Raw genomic sequence first — 24,861 nt, forward strand, 5'->3', positions numbered from 1 at the left:
ATGTAGGTCCAGTATCTTCTCTGGCACCCTTTATGTTGTTAAATATTCTCTTTAAAAGGTAGTCCTAGTCTCATACCTTCTTCTTATTAATTCTGAAGCCACAGAGAATAAATGATTGGAAAGGTTACTAATGCTCTTGGCCTCACTGGTCAGAAAGGTGCCTCACAACAGTGGCAACCTATGGACCTTCCTATTCATCCAGCACAATGTTTATGTTTAATAACCTCAAGCAGTGCTTTATAGTAGAAATGTAATGTGAGCCACATATGTAATTTAGAATTTTCTGGTAGCCACATTAAAAAATAAAATATATCTATTATTAATATTTTAAATGTTAATTTTACATGAAATACTTTATAACTAAAAATATTTTAGCTACTTTATTTCTATGTGTTTTATTTAAACCAATTTATCCAAACCATTATTATTTCAACAAGTAGTTAATATAAAAATTTATTGAGTTAATATTTTGTCTTCCTTTTTCATACTAAGTCTTCAAATCTAGTTTGTGTTTTACACTTACAGCTTATTTCAATTGTATGCTACATTTTCAATGGCTAAAATGAAGTGCAGTCCCATGAAAGCAATGGAGTTGTGCTTAATGGAAAAATATTTTTAAATAACTAATTTTTAAATGCAAATTAATTACAATTAAATAAATAGAAAATTAAGTTCCTTGGTTGCTCTAAACATATTATAAGTTTTCAACAGATACTTGTTGGCTACCATAATGGATAGCACAAATCTAAAGGATTGAGTCATTGAAGGATTCACATAAGGTAAATATATTAGCATCTCCCAGTAGCCTTAAAGAAAAACATTGAAGGGAAAATTATAACTCAAATCCAAACCATAACCAAAATGAAGCACTTCTGTGGAAGAAAGTATCTGTCAAGACAAAAATCCTTCTATATGTCCAAGCTGACATATAGAATGAAGACTACACCAGCTTTTGATTTAGACTATATGAGAATGTTAATTCCTCCATTCATCATCTGGAGTGTCAACATTGGTAATGGAAAAGCTTTGATCTTGAAAACGAAACTAGACCTACATGTTCTACATCTGACACTGGATTAAAATCAAGAGAAATTTATCTATAAATGATAATAAAAACATCAATGATATTTATCATTAAAATATATGGCTAGAACAAATTATAGTATCATTTATAATGCCCAAATATTTAGGTTATTCATATAAATAATTTATTTAAAATGTTTGAGGATAGCCATGTATATAGAGCACTGATTCAGTGACTTAATAATATTGATTCTTCTACTACATGGAGAGATAAAAATACAAGTTTGTGTTCAGTTAAAGGGTATAAAGGTCTTTCTTGGAGCCACTGTACACTGAGTCCAGTTAGTCCTTCCATACGGAATTACAAATAAAAAATCATGGTTTGACCAGAGAAAAGATAAAATTTATGACTTAAGTATTTTTGCAGAACACATCAACTTAAATGTTCTGGAAAATACATCCTCTATTATTTAAACCCAGATATTTCTTTCCCCTCTCTATATAAACCTCCAATACCTGCTTACCCGTCCACATTCTCAGCTGATGGCATTGTTTCTAACTTAATTGAAGAAACAAGCAATATGAAAAATTTCAATAGCTCTGACCACTGTATCTACTCATTGACTTGCATTTGTACCCTCTTACTCTATGTGAACAACCTATACTCCTAATGAATGCTGACTTTTTCACTTTTACATTATATTCCATCTTCCCTCACCTACTCTCCAGCAATTTCTTCACTTTTTTTACTATTAATTTTCTTCTTACTAGTAATAAAGTTTCATTAACCTATATACAATAATCTTCTCCCATCTGAAAAGAAAAGCTCTCTTGACACAAACACCCCTATAGCTACTTCCCTATTTCACTGCTCCCTTTTATCGAAACCCCCCAAAAGTTCTCTAGCCTCACTATCTGCCAAGTCCTCTCCTATTCTCTCCTACTCTCTCAAACTCAACTCACCCCATCACTTCCCTGAAACCAGTCTTTCTTGTCACTGACCTCTATATTGATAAATGTAATGATCAGTCTCAGTTAATCTTTCTTAGACTATTTCTCTTTTCTAAAACATTTCTTCTTTCAGGGAAACCCCAATCTCCTGGTTTTCCTTTTATCTCAAAAATTCCTTTACTGATTTCTCTACTTTTCCTCACACTCTGAACAAAGGCACACAATAGGATTGAATCAATGGAATTCTTTTTTTTTTATTATGTTATGCTAATCACCATACATTACATCATTAGTTTTTGATGTAGTGTTCCATGATTCATTGTTTGCATATAACACCCAGTGCTCCATGCGGTACGTGCCCTCTTTAATACCCACCACCAGGCTAACCCATCCCCCCACCCCCCTCCCCTCTAGAACCTTCGGTTTGTTTCTCAGAGTCCATAGTCTCTCATGGTTCGTCTCCCCCTCCAATTTCCCCCCTTCATTTTTCCCTTCCTACTATCTTCTTCTTTTTTTTAAACATATAATGTATTATTTGTTTCACAGGTACAGGTCTGTGATTCATCAGTCTTACACAATTCACAGCGCTCACCATAGCACACACCCACCCCAATGTCCATCACCCAGCCACCCCAACCCTCCCACCCCCCACCACTCCAGCAACCCTAAGTTTGTTTCCTGAGATTAAGAATTCCTCATATCAGTGAGATCATATGATACATGTCTTTCTCTGATTGACTTATTTTGCTCAGCATAATACCCTCTAGTCCCATCCACATCATTGCAAATGACAAGATTTCATTCCTTTTGATGGCTGCATAATATTCCATTGTAGATCAATGGAATTCTAATTGAACATTAGGATTCGGTCCTTAGAACTATTTTACAATTACTTGCATGATTTCATTTAGTTTCAATGCCTTGAATATTATTTTTTTGTGGGCAACACTTGCCTTTATAGTTCCAGCCTGGAAGTTTTTCCTAGATCTAGGCTCATACATCCAACTGACAGGATGGCTTCTCTGCTTGGATATTTTATAGGCATCTTAACTTAAAACCAGACTCCTTGTCTTTCTCCCTGAGGTGTTTCCCATGTTATTAATGACTAATCGTTCTTCTATCTGTTCAGGTCAGTGATTTCAGAGTAATCCCTCACTCCCCTTTCTCTACTGCCCCATATCCAAGTTGTTGTTTTATTTTGCATTTATTTGATTATTAAAGAGGGGACTATGTTTCCGAATATATATTCTTTGATCCATTTTCCTTTTGGAGTGTTGCTCCTTTAGTTATTCTTTATTGGTATGTAATACCAGTTCTTTTTGTCCAGAATAGAAATTGCTTTATTGTATTTTTCTAGGATTTATAAACAGAATAGTGTCATTGTTTTAAAAAGATGAATAATGCATAAATATAGAGCAAAGTGAATATGATCTCAAATCCTACCACCCTGAGAAAAACATTAATTTTTCAGTGATCATCTTTTTTTATGTCTCTTTTTTAAAGATTTTGTTTATTTATTCAACAGAGAGAGAGAGAAGGAGAGAGAGAACAAGCAGGGGGAATGGCAGAGGGAGAAGTAGGCTCCCTGCTGAGCAAGGAGCCCGATTCAGGATGCTGAGATCATGACCTGAGCCGAAGGCAGCTGCTTAACTGACTGAGCCACCCAGGTGCCCCCTTTTTTTATATCTCTTGATTAATATAAATATAAATTTAATAATAGGACTACAGTACATCTGCAAGCTTTTTGTTTTATTTTATTAATATGTTTCCAGTGGCCTCATTTACCTAAAGCAGTTTCTTCTTTTACTTTCCCTTTTCTTATTCCTTTCCTCACATTATCTCCTCCTGAAAGACTCACCCCATCTCCCACTGCAGGTATCCAGTATGAACAACCCATTGAGTATTCTTACATAACTCTCTGGGCCAACATAATTAAGGCTCACTAAGGCTATATAATCTCTATCTCTTTCTCTCCTCCACTCCCCCCCACACACAGATTTTTAGTAATAATTGATTTTGTCAAATATACAAAACAAGAAGGTATATTCAGAGATGTTCTCTGTCTCATTTTCCCTCCACCCCACTTAAGCAACAAGTTTTGTCCACCTTTCACCTCATCCGCTTCCCTTTTAAACTATAAACAAATATATTAATGTACTGTTACTTCCTTCCTTCTTCTCTTAGATGAATGGTAGTATATTGTACATGCTTTTCTCCAACTTGCATTTTTTTTCACCTAAAAAAGCTGTTCTGGACACCACTATGTAGTATATAGTGTGTAAAGACCTACCTCCTTTCTTTTTAAAGGAGTGTAAAACTCCATTGTGTGGTTGTATTTTAATTCATTCAACCATGTCTTTGTTGATGTACTTTTGGCCGTAATTGGCTTTGTTCATATGTCTTTTAATATTTGTATAGCATATCATTCTGGTGGCTTCTTGGCAATGGGATTGGTAGGTCAATAGGTAAACTCATATATAATTTTCTATATGTTACATATCACATTTCTACAAACAACACATGAGAAAACTTATTTTAATATATTTTTGGCAAGTATTGTTTTGTAAAACATACCAAATACCTCAGTGTAGTGTCAATTATTCTTACGAGTTTCAGTGAACTCACTTTAATATGTTCAAGGCCCATTTGTATTTTTTTTCTAATGAACTGTCAGTTGCCTATTTTTCTATCAGGATGTTTTCCTTATTTTCTTGCCCTCTGATTCCTCTTACATAGTTATAAATTATATCACTGGCTTCTTGCCCCTCTCAGTGGCTGGACTCCATCCAGTTATACCTTATAGTTTTGGGGATTTGTCATCTAATTTGTTTGCTTGTAAACTTTTTATTTTGATATAATTTCAGATTTATGGAGAAGTTGCCAAAATAGCACAAGGAATTCCCATATACTTTTACCTAGATCATCATTCGGTATATTTTGCCCCATATACTTGCTCTCTCTCTCTTTCTCCATATATATAATACACACAAACACAAATGCATACAACTTCAGTATATATTTCTTAAGAACGAGGACATTCTTCTGTATAGCTACAATTATAAAAAATTAGAAAATGTAATGTTGACATAATGCTATTATCTAATCCACAGTTCATATTTAAATTTTGTTAACTGTCCTAATATCTACTTCTTTTTTCCCATTACAGAATCCAGTCCAGAATCATGCATGGCAGCTACGTGTCATGTCTCTTTAGTCTCATTTAATCTTGTACAGCCTTTCAGTCTTTCTTTGTTTTTCTCGATCTTAACATTTTTTGAAGAGTATAGGCCAGTTATTTTGTACAATGTCCCTCTATTTAATGTATCTGACATTTCCTTGTTAGATTCATCTCATGCATGTTTAGCAAGAATACCACAGAAAATATGCATCCTTAGCATCAGGAGAAATATGAAGTTGGTTTGCTCTAATATTGAAGTTGTTACCTTACATATTTAAGAAGTATAAACTAGGTTTTTTCACTGTAAGGTTACTTCCCCCCTATGTAATTAATAAGTTATTTTGGGGGATATATATTATATAAATATCCTGTTTCTCACCAAGCTTTCACCCACTAGTTTTAGTAACCACTGATGATTTTCTAATTGACTTATTTATTTTATATTTATTAGTTGTCACTCTGTTAAAGGAAGAGCTTTCTTTTATCACCCTTTTATTTACTTACTTGTATTATTTATATTAGCATAGACAAATGGATTCTTAATCATTTGCATCATTATTTCAATTTATCCTTAAATAATCCCAGATTTGTCCAAAAGGAGACATTTAAGCTGGCTTCTTTGCCTTTGATTATATCCCCATCATTCTTTTAACATTTTATCACCTTCTAACACAATCAGATGTTCCAGATTCATCTTGTATCCTCCATGATCCGAACCTGGAATCACTTATTTTCCTCCGGTTCCTTCTGGTGACAAAAGAGACCTACCTGCTTAGGCAAGGACTGCAGAGACATTCTTGAGCACCTTGGCAGGGACTGTGGGTATATTGCAAAGAGGTTCCATCTGAGCTTTAACCTTCTGAGAACTCCTATGGGAGAGTAAAAAGAAAAAGTGAAGATAGGTGTCTTGGGGAAATGGCCCAACTGGGAAATGGTGCTGGCTCTCTCAGTTTTTTAGAAACTCTAGAAAATTTGCTGGATTTTTATTGTCATAATTTTATATTCTTACTTTTATTTTAATTATTTTTATATTTGCACCTCTCATTTTGTGATTTGCTTTTAGATTTTTAAAAATATATTTCTGTTGGGGTGCCTGGGTGGCTCAGTAGGTTAAACGTCCGACTTTTGATTTTGGCTATGTTCAGCAGGGAGTCTGCTTGAGTTTCTGTCCTCTCCCTCGTCCTCTGCCCCTCCCCCCTTAAGCTCTCCCTCTCTCTCTCTAAAATAAATAAATAAATCTTAAAAAATAATAATTCTTTTTTTTCTATTTTTTCCTATACATTTGTTATTCAATTCTTCGTTTTTTGTTTTTGGCCATTTTTGTGGACTGGGTTATATTAAGCCACCCCTCTCACCAAGAATAACTGCTAAATCTGTGTAAACCATTTAAAAAATCTGTTTGAAGGCACTAGAAAAATTAAGAAACCAGCAAGGACCAGAGAATTAAATGTTCCAGAGAGGACAAACATGTAGCTAAAAGAATTCAATATTCTATTCCTTGCAGCATTTTCTAATCTATAAAACATAGCTGAGAGATGGAGAAGTTGAGCAGAAAATAGCTAAGAGGATGAAAGCTGAAGAGAGCTTTCAGAAATCTCATGATGCCACAAGAACAAAAATTAGAAATTAGAAATCACAAGGAGGAGGGACAGTGGTAAACAGCTCAGGATTCCACTGGCACCACTGGAAATTTGCACCTAAGAGAGAGCAAGGGCAAATTAGAAATAAAACAGCTTTCACAAATATTGAAATTTTTGTTTGAATTAGGTCAATACCCCATTGATTTAGGAGTATCAACTCCTTTATTAACTTTCTGCCAACAAAAAGGAAATCTTATGTGGAGAATTATTACATATTCAGAATCTCAAATTATCTTTACAAGAATTAGTAATCAATGTTTTTCATTCTAGCAAACAATTTTGGCATACTAGATGACAAGACCAAATGACCAAAACAAACAAAAGAAGCATAATGTAAAAATAAACTGATTCAGACATTGGATTTAATTAGATACCAAATATAACAACAATGGTATATTGAAAGAATACATTTGATAAACTATTGAACAAGATTTCAGCTGAGAACTGACTGGAATATCTGAAATAAAATCAAATGGAAAATTTAGAAATATAAAAATAAGATAACTAAAATTAATGCTCAATGGATTTGACAGAGGATGACCCAAAGAAATGGATTAATATAAGGAAATAAATATCCACACTGGAATACAAAGAGATAAAAATTTGGAACATATAGAAAAGAGAACAAGAGAAAGAGGAGATGTGGGGTTACCAGAGCCTAGTACCCCAGGATATCCCATGGGAGCTGGAATCACAGTGAAGACTACCTGTTGAGAGCAGGAACGTAAGTGGGGAAGGGAGGTCCAAGCAGGATCAGGAGTCAGGGATGATCTACAGGTACTACAAAGATGCCATACTGAGCAGACCTGTGGTGGCTTCTATTTATCTTCCACCATCCAATATTTCACATTTCCAACACCGAAGCAAGTGTGCAGCGGAGCATAGGAAATGGAGCTCTCTATGTTATAGAGTGTGTATGTGAGGGTGAATGAATAGGAAAGCAAATTATCAGTTAATCTGCACAGATGCCAACTTTTCAAGTTTCCAGTGATGAAGGTAATTCCCCTGCTCCTATTTTCTTATTTATCTTTGACCACTTTAATAGGGAGCTGAGAAAAATAGAATTTAGTGCCTGTGATCAGGATGATGCTTTATCCAGATTACCCAGATAGAAGCTATTTTGAAAAAAATATATTGAGATTAGTCCAAAAACTACCATTGAAACAAACATTTTAATGGAGCTAATGAATTAAAGCACTCTTTTGACTATCTTGGTACCAATGAGTGACATCTTTCTTCAGCAAAAATATGCATAATAGTTTGTGTTCCTAGATACAATATAAGTTCAGGCACATCTTTCCTCACCAAAAGAAGTTACACTTATATTTGCTCTTGGTTTTTACTTTGTGGAATATGATGCCTGTGAATACCTGGCTTCTCATAGGAAAATGGGTCATTGCATTCTAAAAGGATGTCTTCAAATATTTATTTTGTAAATTATATATCATCCTCTTTAGTACCAATTATTAAATTTCAGGTACGAACTGAAATGGCATTCAGAAGTATTTTGCTTGAAATAATTTGGAGAAATGATTTTAAGTGAAATAGCTTTTCAGGCAGTAAAAAAATGGAACAAGTTTGGGAATTAACTAAATATATTATTTTTTTCAAGTAATAAACTCTAAAATAAACTGGTAATCAAAAATCATGCTCTTTCTGATTTTTGTATAAATGTGGCAAGTTGTTAGCAGGTAAAAAGTTGAGAATGTTCTCCTTGAATAGGACCAACACTGTAAGAAAATATAACATTGAGTAAAGGGTAATTATGTTCTTATATTTTCAAATTTATTCAATCATAAGTCCTTCCATGAAAGAAGTAGAAATAATATTATGAGATTTTTGGTAAGAATTTCTTTGTATAATAATAAAATTATTATATAATAGAATAGTTATTACAGAACAGAATAATAATTATTTAATTATTATTAAAATATTAATAATAATAATAATAAGTAGAAAGAAGAGGAATGAAAATTATACTTGTAGCATATTTCTTTTTTTTAAATTTTAATTTCAGTATAGTTAACATATAGTGATATATTAATTTCAGGTGTACAACATAGTGATTGAACAATTCTATACATTACTCAGTACTCATCAAGATAACTGTATTCTTAATACTGTTCACCTATTTTACCCACTCGCACACCCACCTCCCTTCTGGTAACCATCGGTTTGTTCTCTATAGTTGAGTCTATTTCTTGGCTCTCTTTTTTGTTTGTAAAATCATGGTATTTATCTCTCTCTGACTTATTTCACTTAGCATTATACTCTCTAGATCCATACATGTTGTTGCAAATGGCAAGATTTCATTCTTTTCATAGCTGTGTAATATTCCATTGTGTGTGTGTGTGTGTGTGTGTGTGTGTGTGTGTGTATATACACCACATTCCATTGTGTGTGTATATATATACCACAGCTTCTTTATCCATTCATCTATTCATGGACCCTTGGGCTGCTTCCATAATTTGTCTATTATAAATAATGCTGTAATAAACATAGGGGTGCATATATCCTTTCAAATTAGTGTTTCCCCCCCTTTTTTAAATTTAGATTTTACCTACTTGACATATAGTGCAATATTGGTGAGACCTGAAACCATAAAAATCCTAGAGGAGAACACAAGCAATAATTTCTGTGACATTGGCTGTAACATTTTTCTGGATATGTCTACTGAGGCAATCAAAACAAAAGCAAAAATAAATTATTGGGACTACATCAAAATAAAAAGCTTCTGCACAGCAAAGGAAACAATCAACGAAGTTAAAAGACAACCTACTGAATTGGAGAAGATATTTTCAAATGACATATCCAAAAGAGGGTTAGTATCTAAAATATACAAAGAACTTATACAAGTCAAACAAACAAACAAAAAAACAAACAACCCAATTAAAAAATGGGCAAAAGTCATGAACAGACATTTTTCCAAAGAAGACATACAGATGGCCAACAGACATGTGAAAGGATGTTCAACATCATACACCATCAGGAAAATCCACATCAAAACCACAATGAGATATCACCTCACACCTGTCAGAATGACTAAAATAAAAAACACAAGAAACAAGTGTTGGTGAGGATGTGGAGAAAAGGAATCCTTGTGCACTGTTAGTGAGAACACAAACTGGTGCAGCCACTGTGGAAACACAGTATGGAGGTTCCTCAAAAAATTAAAAACAGAATTACTATATGATCCAGTAATTTCACTACTGGGTACTTACACAAAGAATACAAAAGCATGAATTCAATACTAACCCTTTTTTTAAAAAAGATTTTATTTATTTGACGGAGAGAGAGAGCGAGAGCAGGAACACAAGCAAGGGGAATGGGAGAGGGAGAAGCAGGCTTTCTGCAGAGCTGGGAACCCGATGCGGGACCAGTCCCAGGACCCTGGGATCATGACCTGAGTCGAAGGCAGATGTTTAATGACAGCCACCCAGGCGCCCCGATACTAACCCTTAATCAGGTTGATGAAGTCCCAATTGTTCATTTTTGCTTTTGTTTCTCTTGCCTCCAATGATGTGTGTAATAAGAAGTTGCTATGGCCGAGGTAAAAAAGATTTCTGCCTGTGTTCTCCTCTAGGATTTTGATGGTTTCCTGTCTCACATTTAGGTCTCTCATCCATTTTAAATTTATTTTTGTGTATGGTGTCCAGTTTCATTCTTCTGGATGTTGCTGTTCACTTTTCCCACACCATTTGTGGAAGAGACTTTTTCCATTGGATATTCTTTCCAGCTTTGTTGAAGATTATTTGGGTTGTATGGACATTTTAACAATGTTTGTTCTCCCAATCCTTGAGCATGGATTGTCTTTCCATTTCTTTGTGTCATCTTCAATTTCTTTTCATCAATGTCTTATAGTTTTCAGAGTACAGGTCTTTCATCTCCTTGGTTAAGTTTATACATATGTATTTTATTATTTTGGGTGTAATTGTAAATAGGACTATTTTCTTAATTTCTCTTTCTGCTCCCTCATTATTAGTGTACAGAAATGCAATGTGGGTGCCTGGGTGGCTCAGTCGGTTAAGTGTCTGTCTTTGACTCAGGTCATGATCCTAGGGTCCTGGGATTGAGCCCCATGTTGGACTCCCTGCTCAGCGGGGAGTCTGTTTCTCCCTTTCCTTATGCCCCTCCCCATAGCTCATGCTCTCTCACTATCTCTTTCCCTCAAATAAATAAATAAAATCTTTAATAAAAAAAAGAAATGCAATGGATTTCTGTATATTGATTTTGTATTCTACTGAATTGATTTATCAGTTCTAGTAGTTTTTTAGTAGGATCTTTAGGGTTTTCTATACATAGTATCATCATCTGCGAATAGTGAAAGTTTTACTTCTTTACCAATTTGGATGTCTTTTATTCCTTTTTTCTTTTCTGACTGCTGTAGCAAGGAGTTCCAGTACTATGTTGAATAAAAGTGGTAAGAGTGGACCTCCTTATCTGATTCTTGACCTTAGGGGAAAAACTCTCAATTTTTCACCATTGAGCATGATGTTAGTTGTGGGTTTTTCATATAAGGCCTTTATTATGTTGAGGTATCTTCCCTTTAATCTACTTTGTTTAGGGCTTTTATCATAAATGGATATGTCCTTCTCAAATGTTTTTTTTCTGCATCTATTGAAATGATCATATGATTTTTATTGATGTTGTTGATGTGATGTATCACACTGAATGATTTGTGAATATTGAACCAAGCTTGCATCCTGGGAATAAATCCCATTTGTTCACAGTGAATAATTTTTTAAATGTATTGTTGGATTTGATTGCTAATATTTTATTGAGGATTTTTGCATCTATGTTCATCAAAGATGTTGGCTTGTAGTCTCTTTTTTGTAATGTCTTTATCTGGTTTTGGTATCAGGGTAATGCTGGTCTTATAGAATGAATTTGAAACTTTCCTTCCTCTTCTATTTTTTGGAAGAGTTTAAGAAGAATAGGTATTAACTCTTCTTCAAATGTTTGGCAGAATTCACCTGTGAAGCCATCTGGTCCTGGACTTTTGTTTGTTGGAAGTTTTTTTTTTATTATTGATTCAATTTCCATTTCATTGCTGATAATCAGTCTGTTCAAATTTTCTATTTCTTCCTGCTTCAGTTTTGGGAGGCTATATGTATCTAGGAATTTATCCATTTCTTCTAGGTTGTCCAATTTGTTGGTATATAGTTTTTCATAATATTCTCTTACAATTGTTTGTATCTCTGTGGTGTCAATTGTTAGTTCTCCTTTTATTTCTGATTTTGTTTGAGTTCCCTCTTTTTTGTTGTTTCTGAAGAGTGGCTAAAGCTTTATCAATTTTGTTGATCTTTTCAAAGAATCAGCTACTGCTTTCATTGATCTCTTCCATTGTTTTTTTATTTTCTAGTTTGTTTATTTCTGCTCTAATCTTTATTATTTTCTTCCTTCTACTGGTTTGGGGTTTTGTTTTTTTCTACCTCCTTTAGGTGTAAGGTTAGGTTGTATTTGAGATTTTTCTTCCTTCTTGAAGTAGGCCTGTATTGCTATAAACTTCCCTTATCACTTCCTTTGTTGCATCCCAAAGATTTTGGACCATTGTGTTTTAATTTTCATTTGACTTCATGTATTTTTTAATTCCCTCTTTGACTTCTTGGTCGACTCATTCATTGTTTAGTGGCATGTTATTTAATCTCCATGTATTTGTGCTCTTTCCAGATTTTTTTCTTGTGGTTGATTTCTAGTTTCATAGCATTTTGGTCAGAAAAGGTGCATGGCATGACTTCAGCCTTTTTAAATTTGTTGAGACTTGATTTATGAACTAATATGCAATCTATTCTGGAGGATGTTCCATGTACACTTGAAAAGAAAGTGTAGTCTGCTGTTTTTAGATAGAATGTTCTGTATATATCTGTTAGATCCATCTGGTCCAATGTGTCATTCAAAGCCACTGTTTTCTTGTTGATTTTCTGTTTGGATGATCTATCCATTGATATAAGTGGGATGTCAAAGTCCCCTACAATTATTTATTACTATCTATTACTTCCTTTATGTTTGTTATTATTTTATGTATTTGGGTGTTCCCATGTTGGGTGTATTATATCTTCTTGTTGGATTATTCCCTTTATTATTATATAGTGTCCTTCTTTGTCTCTTGTTACAGTCTTTGTTTTAAAGTCTATTTTGTCCAACATAAGTATTGCTACTGTAGCTTTCTTTTCACATCAATTTGCATGATAAAGTCCTCTCCATCCCTTCACTTTCAATCTGCATGTGTCTCTCGGTCTGAAATGAGTCTCTTGTGGGCAACATATAGATGAGTCTTACTTTTTCATCCATTCTGTCACCTTATGTCTTTTGATTGGAGAGCTTAGTCTATTTACATTCAAAGTAATTATCGACAGTTATGTACTTATTGCCATTTTGTTACTTGTTTTATGGTTGTTTTTGTAGTTCTTCTCTGTTCCTTTCTTGCTCTCTTCTCTCATGATTAGTTGGCTTTCTTTAGCAATATACTTGGATCCTTTCTTTTTATTTTTTGCATACCTATTACTGTTTTCGATTTGCAGTTACCATTAGGTTTGTATATAACATCTTCTGCATATGGCAGTCTATATTAAGTTCATGGGCCCTTAAGTTTAAACCCATTCTTTACTTCCCTCTCCACCCCCCATATTTTAGATGCATGGTATCATACCTTACATCCTTTCATTTTGTAAGTCTCTTGGCCAATCTTTATAAGATATACTGAATTTCACTGCTTCTGTGCATCCTACTTTTCTAACTCCTACTGATGATTTTTCCTTTCCACTCAAAGAGTCCCCTTTATCATTTCTGGTAGGGTTGGTTTAGTGTTCATGAATTCCTTTAACTTTTGTTTGCCTGGGAAACTCTTTATCTCCCCTTTTATTCTGAATGAGAGCCTTGCTGGATAGAATATTCTTGGCTGCAGATTTTTGCCACCCAGCTCTTTGAGTATGTCATGCCACTTCCTTCTGGCTTGCAATATTTCTGCTGAGAAAAATCAGGTGATAGCCTCATTGGGTTTCCCTTGTATGTAACTGTTTTCTTTTTTCCTCTTGCTGCTTTTAAAATTCTCTCTTTATCACTACTTTTTGTCACTTTAATTACTATGTGTCTTGGTGCAAACCTCCTTGGGTTGATTTTGTTTGGGGCTTCTCTGTTTCCTTCCCCAGATTCAGGAAGTTTTCAGCTATTATTTCTTCTTTTTTTTTTCCTTCTCTTTTTCTTTTTCTTTCTCTTCCCCTTCTTAGATCCCTATAATGCAAATGTTATTATTCTTGGTGGTGAGTTCTCTAAGTCTATTTTCATATTTTTTTTTTCTCACCTGCTCAGCTTTATTGCTTTTCATTACTCTGTTCTCTAGGTCACTAATCATTCTTCTGCTTCATCTAGTCTACTATTTATTCCATGTAGTGTATTTTTAATTTCATTCATTGAGTTCTTCATCTCTGATTGATTCTTTTTTATGTTTTCTATCTCTTTGTAAAGGTTCTCACTGAGGCCCTTCACTCTTTCCTCAAGTCCAGTGATTGTCATTATGATTATTACTTTAAATTCTGTCAGGCACATTACTTTTCTCGATTTCACTTAGGTTACCATGTTGTGATTTTTTTCCTGTTCTTTCATTTGGAACATATTCCTCTGTCTCCTTATTTTGTCTAACCCTCTGTCTGTTTCCATGTGTTAATAAAGTCAGCTACGTCTCCTTCTCTTGAAAGTAGTAGCCTAATGAAGAAGAAGTCCTGTAGTGCCCTTCAGTGTAGTGTCCACTGTTCACCTGGACCTAGTACTTCAGGGGTGTCCCCTATGTGTGTTGCATGCAGCCTGCTTTTGTGGTTGAGCCACATTTGCCTTCAGTCTGGTCAACTGAAATGTATCTCTGCCTGTTGTGGGCAGTATTTCATTCCTGTGCTGTTAGTGGGCCAGTCTGTGGCTTCCTTGGACTTGTGTTGAGTCAGACCAGGCATTTGTCAGAAATGTGGTAGCACCAAACAGCAGGTTGCTTTCCCTCTTTTGTCCTCCAAGAAGCTTTTATTGGTCAGTGGGGTCTGCCATCAGACCAGCTGTCTGCCCCAGCCCACTGCTAAAGTCACAGTCTGACTGGTGTGTGTGGTTATCACTTTGGAGTGATGCTGGCCCCTGTTGGGGCTGTTTGCACACTGCCAGGCTTGTGGCACCACTTTGGATGGGTTCCAGCCAAGAGTGCATTGAAGGGGGTGGATCTGCAGAAGCATGCAGGGACGGGGGTGGGAGAGTAAGTGAGGTGTTGGCAAAGTTTGTACTAGTCTACTGTAGGAAAAGACCTGGAGCTGAGGCCTGGCTGGAGGGGGCGTGTCTACAGGGGAACATGTAGGCGGGGCACAGAGGTTAGTAAGTTAGGTCTCCAGTTTCAGCACTGCATGGTGTACTCAGCTTGGGGGTGTGGGGAGGGAATGGCTCTGGCCAGCTCCTTTGTTCCTGGACAAGTCTCCCAATGATCCCTGCTGCTCCAACACAGGCTCTGAGATTAATAAACAAATCTCCCTTCCCTATACCCCATGGGATTTTCAAACTGCTGTTTCTATGCTGTATTTCCACTGGCCTGCTTGTTATGCTGTCTCCTTAAGGGTGAGGACTGAGTTTCCTCTCATCCCCCTGCCCTTCTGGTTCTCTCAGAGCAGAAACTGCTGATTCTTAAAGTTCCAGGTTTTAAGTCTTGCAGGTTGTAAGAATTGGTGAAATTTGGCCCCTCTGGTTTTCAAAGCCAAATAATATGGGGATTTGTCTTTCCCATGTGGGTTCACCAGTGTAGAGTCTGTTTCTCTCCACTCTCTGCACCTGTGGGATCTTTCCTTCCCAGGGACAGTCCCAAGGGTCCCCCCTATCACTCCCAACCATGTCTCTGCCCTTCTTACCCTCTTTGATGTGGCCTCTTCTCTACATTTATTTGTAGAGTTTGTTCTTCCAGTCTTTGGGTTGTCTTCTGGGTTATTTACACCGATGTGAATGTTATCTAGTTGTACATGTGAGATGGGGTGAGCTTAGGATCCTCCTACTCCACCATCTTCCCTGGAAGTCTTCATAGCATATTTCTAATTCTGTTTAGATAGATAGATAAATAGAAATTCTATAAAGAAAATCACTAACTGTTGAAAGTAGTTACTTGTGAGTTATGTGATTATGAGTAATATAGAAAAACATTTCCATATTCTCAAACTATTTTCTTTGTTATATTTCACAGTAAGCATGGATTAAATTTTAATTAGAAAAAATAACAGCTATTTAAAGATGAATCTATCATTCACAAAAATGTCTTTTCTTTGTTCTAAGGAAGGGGTTGGCAAATGACAAGCAGCAGGCCAAATCCTGCCTGTAGCCTGCTTTTGTTTTATGGCCCTTTATGGATAAATTTTGCCAAACCTTGACCTAAAGAATAGAATCAATGAATATGTATTTCATCAAGACCCTTTACTTTTCTCTAGTTATGAAGAAGAGGCTGGGGAAAATCATCAAGATACACTACAAATTATTTAGAGTTCAGAAATTGCCTCAAGGTCATTTATTCTGGCTAGAGTTAACCTTTTTGAACAGCACATTATGCCATGGAGTTTATGTAGATTAATTGGATTCATTTCTCAAAACAATTTTATGTATTTTTATTCTACTTTTAGTGATACTCAAACCAAGGCATGGAGAGATCATACCCATAGCAAGAAGTAGAGCCAAAATTTAAGTGCAGCCAAACTATTCCAGGGCCACAGTACAGCCTTCCCCATTTGAGGGAATCTGAAATGGTACATATCTCCTAAATGGAATGGAAGTTGGCCTTGAAGTCAGCCTTTACAAGGTGATTTTCTAAGGAGCCATCACCAAACTTCTATCTCTAATTGGAAATAAAATGCAGCTAAAATCACCTCTATAGATCAAAATATCCATCTACAGGTTGGCTGCATTCTCCTGGTAGATTGACTTGGTAGCATACTCTGAGTTGACAGAATATACATAAAGATGAGATATTTTTTCACCCTGGAGATTTTCAATTTGAAGAAATTCATAAATTACAAAGGCTCACAAATCAAAATCATTAGAAGTATCTCATTAATAATTCATGTCTGATTAATGATAATAGAGAAAAGAAATTAGCATGATATTGAGTGGCTACTGCATGCCTTTGCATGGAGATTTCATCATCTTTATTATAATCAAATGTAATAATAATGTGACTTTAAAATCCTTTGCTTACTATTTCCATGCTCAACTTTTGAATTAAAAACATACTAGACTAATGCAAATCCACTGGGAGGTCTCATATTTCCTTGTAAAACCTTTTTTTTTTTTTTTAAGATCCAGATCCCACCAAGATATGAGATGACTAAAATTATACCCCAATATAGACATTTTTTTTAATACCAGACAAAAAAGGACAGCATGAAACCATAGTATATTACCATGTTATAAACTCTCAGCTTTCTGACACAACAGAAATAGAAAAGGGTTTTAATTATGTTTCCATAATTTGAATTTTTCTAATTTTATAACCCAACAATACTAAGTATAAAGTAAGCAACTAAGATGCTTCCATTTGGGTTATAGAGATTTCTTTTTATGAAGTGTTTATATGGTACCAGCGAAAGTATTTAATGGGTTTTTTTCACATTTTATCTGGCTATATTGGTATCATAGACAAACTATATCCTTGTTATTCCTTAAGCATGCTAGATGATTCTTTTATGGGTAAGAGGTATAGTTTGGCATTAAAGCGTAAAGTCATGAAAAAGAATTATCTGTCCCAAGGTTTAAGAAACATCTTTTTGAAGCATTGCTAATATAACATTTGTAACATATAACCATCTTCAAAAGTATCTAAGCAATAAAATTACCAAGACATACACTTCCCTCTCTTATGGTAAATGTATATGGTGTTGTTATTTTCATACATTTTTAGTCATTTGAATGATGTAAAAACCAATAAGACAATATGCCAAATTTCTGTGAATAGCAAAATAAGTTGCATTAAGAAATGTTTTCTTCTAATCCAGTTCTAAGAAAGTTATAAATCTTGGTTCAAGGGCTTTCTTTGGGGATAATATCCATGATCAGTTCTGTCCCTGTAATCTAAATATATTTAGGGGTGAAAAATCATTCAAAGATTTATGTAATTATAAAATAACTCTTTGGTCCCCAAGCCAGTTTTTATAGGTAATAAGTGACCTCACAAGAATGAGTGCTTAGTATTTGTTTGCTTACTTACCTAAGACAAAAGATAATTCTGACACCCACTAATGATATTTTCAAGTGGTCAAAGATTTATTATTATGGAATGTGAATGAATGGAGCAGATGTTGAGATTTCAAATGCATTTTACTCAGTTCTTAAAATCAATTTTTTATCCTAATAATCATAATCCATCTTACATTCTTATTAATTTTTACCTTAAGATACAAAAACACACATATACACATACACATATCAGGGTGACTATTATTTTCTATTATATGCTCATTTAAATATTTGATTTTTTAAAGTATGTACATTTGATACTTTGTTAATATATGAATTAAAGAAAATTTAGCAATCTTAGACACTGGTAATAAAATCCAGATCACAGGAAAAATTAAGACTAAGGAATGCGAGTTATTGTTTTGTTGAAGGTTTTATTTAGTCTAAAAGGGTTAATTAGTTACCACAGACTGCTACCTTCCTAAAACTCCTAGTTTTATAAAATATGAAATTTGCTTTTAATTCTTTAAATATTCAGAGAGCATCCTCTATATATGTTCAAGTTATTTCCCACCTCTTCAACTATTTCAATAAATTCTTATTGAATTCCTCCCTTGTGTAAAGCACTTGGGAGAATATGAAGATGAATAAGACATAACCCATTTCCTTAAAATGCTTGGAGGACAGCAGGTGAGATGGAGTCACAAAAACTAAGCTAGAGGAGAGAATGATATATATGTTGTACATCAAGGATCAGAAAAGTGAAATACCTATACATGTCTAATGAAAACATAAATGTTGACTTAAGCAGGAGAAAAATAAGGGGGAGGAGTGGTAGTTGTGGTAGCTGTGGATGGACTAGTGCATCCATGCACTACATAAAACTTTTCAAAGACATTTATATAAACACTGTGCCAGCCAGACAAACATAACTAAAAATTATTATATTAGGCTACAAAACTGCAATGTTTTAGGAAGAGTGTAGGTGATTGTACTCTTACTGCTTTAAAACACAAATAACTGGTGATGGGTATTAAAGAGGGCATGTACTGAATGGAGCACTGGTGTTATACACAAACAATGAATCATGGAACACTACATCAAAAACTAATGATGTAATGTATGGTGATTAACGTAACATAATAAAAAAAAGACACAAATAACTTGTATTTGAATTAATCTTTATAGCATTTAGAAAAAGTGGCACATTATATGTGGATCATTATTTTTATAATAAAAGAGAAAATGTAAGTTCAACTAATGTATGACATATTTTTCTTTTCTTACAAGTTATTTTTATGGAAATTATTTATAACACTACTAAGATAAAAAATAGACTTATTTATGGATTGATAAATACAGAGTGGGATAATCAGTAACACCGATTTTACTTACGATGTTTAAATTAAACCCTTGGCATATCCTTTACGTGTTCCACACAACAATGCACAGTAATCTAAATCATTGGCAAGATTTATAATGTACCTGATATCTGCAGTCTCCACTACTCAAAATATTTTAGGGATTTTACTGATGCTTACATGAAGTGCTATCCCCCACATTTAAATATATACTTAATATATATTTATATTTATTAATATTAATATTTAAAATAGTATAATATTTGCCATATGGTAACTGAAATACAACAAAATTGAAAATATTTTCATTTTAAATTATATTAATTACTAAAATTGGAATTTCTTGAATATTTGATACAAAACAATGGGTCTACAGTAACATATTTCTTAATTTTTTTTTTTTTTATTGGGCAGCAAACTTTTTTTTTTTAAAGATTTTATTTATTTATTTGACAGAGAGAGACACAGCGAGAGAGGGAACACAAGCAGGGGGAGTGGGAGAGGGAGAAGCAGACTCCCCGCTGAGCAGGGAGCCCGACGTGGGACTCGATCCCAGGACCCTGGGATCATGACCTGAGCTGAAGGCAGCCACTTAACGACTGAGCCACCCAGGCGCCCCATATTTCTTAATTTTTTAAAGATTTTACTTATTTATTTATTTGAGAGAGAGAGAGTGCAGAATGCAGAGGGAGAGGGACAAGCAGACTCTGCACTGAGCGAGAAGCCTGATGAGGGGCTGTATCTCACGACCCTGAGATCATGACCTGAGCCAAAATCAAGAGTTGGATGCTTAACTGACTGAGCTACCCAGGTTCCCCTATTTTTTAAATTTTTAAATAGCTTGTTCAGACACTAAAGTGAGTATACCATAAAGTTCTCAAGAACAATATAACAATCTTAAAAACAAAGTAATTCTTCTAATAAGAAATTGGTGATATTTTCTAATACACCAATTATTTTAAAAATCTAACTAATACTCTAATATTGTTGTCTGCAAGCAAATGCAAAGAAATATCCATTTTATCAAAATACTATTAACTTATTTTTTAGAACAGTTCATTCATTGTCATTCATTCAATATCATTTAACAATTCATTCAATGTGTTTTCTGTCACTGTGTGAAATTATACAAGCACGCACGCACGCACGCACACATGCACGCGCACACACACAAAACTAAAACCTTTATAATTTCCTAAGTGATAAGAGCACTAGGAACATCTTTTGTTCTAGTATTTGGTCTTTGATCTCAGTTTCTGACAGAGCTCCTAAATCCCTTGGAATTACCTGGGTCATAGTAGGTCATTTGTTCTAACGAAGTGACTCTTGGTGGGCTCCTGAATGGGGGTGGTCAACAGAAAGATCAAGCCATAATTAGAAGCTTGGAATTTTCAATCCCAATTCTCATTCTCCAGTGAGGGAACAGGGAGTTAATGTTTGATCATGCCTATGTGATGAAGCCTCCTTAAAAATTCCAGAAGTATAGGGTTCAGAGAGCTTTCAGGTTGGTGAACATAGCCATGTATGGAGAGAGTGATGTACTCCCACTACTCAGAAACCCCTATGCTCGGGACCCTCCCAGATCTCACCCTAGGTATCTCTTCATTTGGTTGTTCATCTGTATCGGTCATCATATACTTCATTACATAATAAACTTGTAAATGCAAGTGTTTCCTTGAATTCTGTGAGCTGTTCTAGCAAATAATTTAATCCAAAGTGAAGGAGGTCATGGGAACCCTGGATTTGTAGCCAAGTTGACAAAAGTTGTGAGTAACCTAAGGACCTACTAGTAATTTCAATTGACATCTGAAATCAGGAGGGGGGTCATTCTCATGGGACTGAGTCCTTAACCTGTAGGATCCGAGCTTATCTCCAGCTGCACAGTGTCAGAATTGAGTTAAATTGTAGGACACTCAGCAGATGTCACAGAGAACTGCATGGTGTTGAAGTGTTAGTGTGGTAGTAGTGTGAGAGTAAAGGAAAAACATGTAGGAAGAAGACTGAATTTTTCCCACTCACAATGCATATACAATTGACATTTCCCCCATTAATGTCCCTAAAAGAGTGAAGTCAGGTACACTGAGCTCCATAGAGACAGTGCCGGGGCAAGTGAGAGCCAGACGGGCACTGAGCGACTCTGTGCCTCGCTGAGGAAAATAATTAAACACAGGCAAAGGAGATCCTAAGAAGCCGAGAGGCAAAATGTCATCATATGCATTCTTTGTGCAAACTTGCCGAGAGGAGCACAAGAAGAAGCACCCAGATGCTTCAGTCAACTTCTCAGAGTTTTCTAAGAAGTGCTCAGAAAGGTGGAAGACCATGTCTGCTAAAGAAAAGGAAAATTTGAAGACATGGCAAAGGCGGACAAGGCCCGTTATGAAAGAGAAATGAAAACTTATAGCCTCCCTAAAGGGGAAACAAAAAAGAAGTTCAAGGATCCCAATGCACCCAAGAGGCCTCCTTCGGCCTTTTTCTTGTTTTGTTCTGAGTATCGCCCAAAAATCAAAGGAGAACAGAGAACATCCCGGCCTATCCATTGGTGACGTTGCAAAGAAACTGGGAGAGATGTGGAATAACACTGCTGCAGATGACAAGCAGCCTTATGAAAAGAAGGCTGTTAAGCTGAAGGAAAAATATGAAAAGGATATTGCTGCATACCGAGCTAAAGGAAAGCCTGATGCAGCAAAAAAGGGAGTTGTCAAGGCTGAAAAGAGCAAGAAAAAGAAGGAAGAGGAGAAAGATGAGGAAGATGAAGAGGATGAGGAGGAGGAAGACGAAGAAGATGAAGAAGAAGAAGATAATGATGAATAAGTTGGTTCTAGTGCAGTTTTTTTTTCTTGTCTATAAAGCATTTAACCCCCCTGTACACAACTCACTCCTTTTAAAGAAAAAAATTGAAATGTAAGGCTGTGTAAGATTTGTTTTTAAACTGTACAGTGTCCTTTTTGTATAGTTAACACACTACCGAATGTGTCTTTAGATAGCCCTGTCCTGGTGGTATTTTCAATAGCCACTAACCTTGCCTGGTACAGTATGGGGGTTGTAAATTGGCATGGAAATTTAAAGCAGGTTCTTGTTGGTGCACAGCACAAATTAGTTATATATGGGGATGGTAGTTTTTCATCTTCAGTTGTCTCTGATGCAGCTTCTATGAAATAATGGTTCTGTTAACTGAATACTACTCTGTAATTGCAAAAAAAAAAAGAGTAAAGTCAGTTACTACAAAGAAAGACAGTCACTAAAAATTGGAGGGGAAAATGTGTAACAGGGATTTTAGTTGACCTTGACACCTGAATGTGCAGATACGGAAGTAGGCACAAAAAATGATGAAACTGTTTCAATGTTCCCAAACCATCTTAGATGCCTTCCCATGTGAATATAAACAATCACATGTGCTCCTCCTAAAGTATAACTCCTGTAGTGGTGGACTGTTAATTGCCAACTTGGTGAAGCTGGCAACTACATTTCCCAGAATCCCCTTCCCTGGGTCGGCTTGGGTTCTGAGTTAGCCAAAAGAGAAATTTGCATGAGCTATAAAGGCAATAGCCACTAATCTCTGAATGTTGTTGTGGTTAGATGTGGTGATAGATAAATGCAAAGGTGCCAGCAATGTTCAGGTTGTTCTTTATCTCCTCCACTCTGTGGTCAGCTCTTCTTCCTGACAAATGGCCCTCTTGTTCAACACTGGCTGCAGGCCCCTCACTGGACTTTTAGCTGCAGACATACAGAGGCAACAACTTCCCAATGACTTCTCCATCATGGCCCCTCTTTAGTGGTTAAATGTACTTGGTTTGGCATGACTGGTTCCTAAGACCTCTAATACTTCAATTCCTCAGTGAAATTCCTATAATCAATCTACTTCTGAATTCATGGTGGTTCTGCTTCCTAGATTAAACACTGACTATTACAGCTCCTGTAAAAACATTGTATCTCAATTGTCTTTGACCATGCCTTTGTGACTGTCCAAATCATCAGTCAGGAATGTCTAATCCTTCTGATCATCAATTCAATGACTAGATTAGATATGGACAAGCCCACACATTTTGCTCATTTTTCCTTCAAACGACTTCACATTTCTGATTGGACAATTCTTTTATTTATTTATTTATTTATTTATTTATTTATTTATTTATTTATTATTTAAATTCAATTAATTAACATATAATGTATTATTAGTTTAGGAGGTAGAGGTCAGTGATTCATCAGTTTTATATAATAGCCAGTGTTCATTACATCACATGCCCTCCTTAATGTCCATCACCCAGTTACCCCATCCCTCTACCCCCTCCCTTCCAGTAACCCTCCGTTTGTTTCCTGTGATTAAGAGGCTCTTATGGTTTGTCTCCCTCTCTGATTTCGTCTTGTTTTATTTTTTTCCTCTCTTCCCCTATGATCCTCTGTTTTGTTTCTTAAATTACACATATCAATGAGATCATATGATAATTGTCTTTCTCTGATTATTTTGCTTAGCTTAATACCCTCAAGTTCATCCACGTCGTTGCAAATGGCAAGATTTCTTTTTTTTTGATGGCTGAGTAGTATTCCATTGTGTGTGTATGTGTGTGTGTGTGTGTGCGTGTGTGTGTATACCACATCTTCTTTATCCATTCATCTGTCGATGGACATGTGGGCTCTTTCCATAGTTTGGCTATTGTGGACATTGCTGCTATAAACACTGGGTGCAGGTGCCCCTTCAGATCACCACATTTGTATCATTGGGGTAAATACCCTGTAGTGCAATCGCTGGGTCATAGAGTAGCTCTATTTTCAACTTTTTTGAGGAACCTCCATACCATTTTCCAGAGTGGCTGCACCAGCTTGCATTCCCACCAACAGTGTAAGAGGGTCTGGTTCCCCTTTCTCCTCATCCTTGCCAACATCTGTCATTTCCTGACATGTTAATTTTAGCCAGTCTAACCAGTGTGAGGTGGTATCTCATTGTAGTTTGATTTTTATCTCCCTGATGCTTGTAATAGAGCTTGAAATCTGGGATTGTGATGCCACCAGCTTTGGATTTCTTTTTCAACATTCCTTTGGCTATTCGGGGTCTTTTCTGGTTACATACAAACTTTAGGATTATTTGTTCCAGCTATGTGAAAAAAGTTGATGGTATTTTGATAGGGATTGCATTAAATGTATAGATTATTCTAGGTAGCATAGACATTTTAACATTTTTTCTTCCGATCCATGAGCATGGAACCTTTTTTCATTTCTTTGTGTCTTCCTTAATTTCTTTCATGAGTGTTCTATAGCTTTCTGAGTACAGATCCTTTGCCTCTTTGGTTAGGTTTATTCCTAGGTATCTTATGGTTTTAGGTGCAATTGTAAATGGGATCGACTCCTTAATTTCTCTTTCTTCAGTCTCATTGTTGTGTATAGAAATGCAAATGTGCACTGATTTAATATCCTGCTACATTGCTGAATTCCTTATGAGCTCTAGCAATTTTGGGGTGGAGTCGTTTGGGTTTTCCACATACAGTATTATGTCATCTGCGAAGAGTGAGAGTTTGACTTCTTCTCTGCCGATTCCAAT

General features: G+C 35.5%; 1 pseudogene across 1 annotated transcript; it reads left to right on the forward strand.

Moving 5' to 3' along the window:
- Nucleotides 1-17,459: 17,459 nt before the first annotated feature.
- On the forward strand, nucleotides 17,460-22,534 carry LOC116630624 (annotated as a pseudogene). The gene is made up of 2 exons (XR_004298984.1): nucleotides 17,460-17,481; nucleotides 21,499-22,534. The product of XR_004298984.1 is annotated as a high mobility group protein B1-like (transcript).
- The last annotated feature ends 2,327 nt before the right edge of the window (nucleotides 22,535-24,861 follow it).

The sequence above is a fragment of the Phoca vitulina genome, unplaced genomic scaffold (genome assembly GCF_004348235.1).
Source record: "Phoca vitulina isolate PV1807 unplaced genomic scaffold, GSC_HSeal_1.0 scaffold4, whole genome shotgun sequence".
In the NCBI taxonomy this organism is placed as follows: domain Eukaryota; kingdom Metazoa; phylum Chordata; class Mammalia; order Carnivora; family Phocidae; genus Phoca; species Phoca vitulina.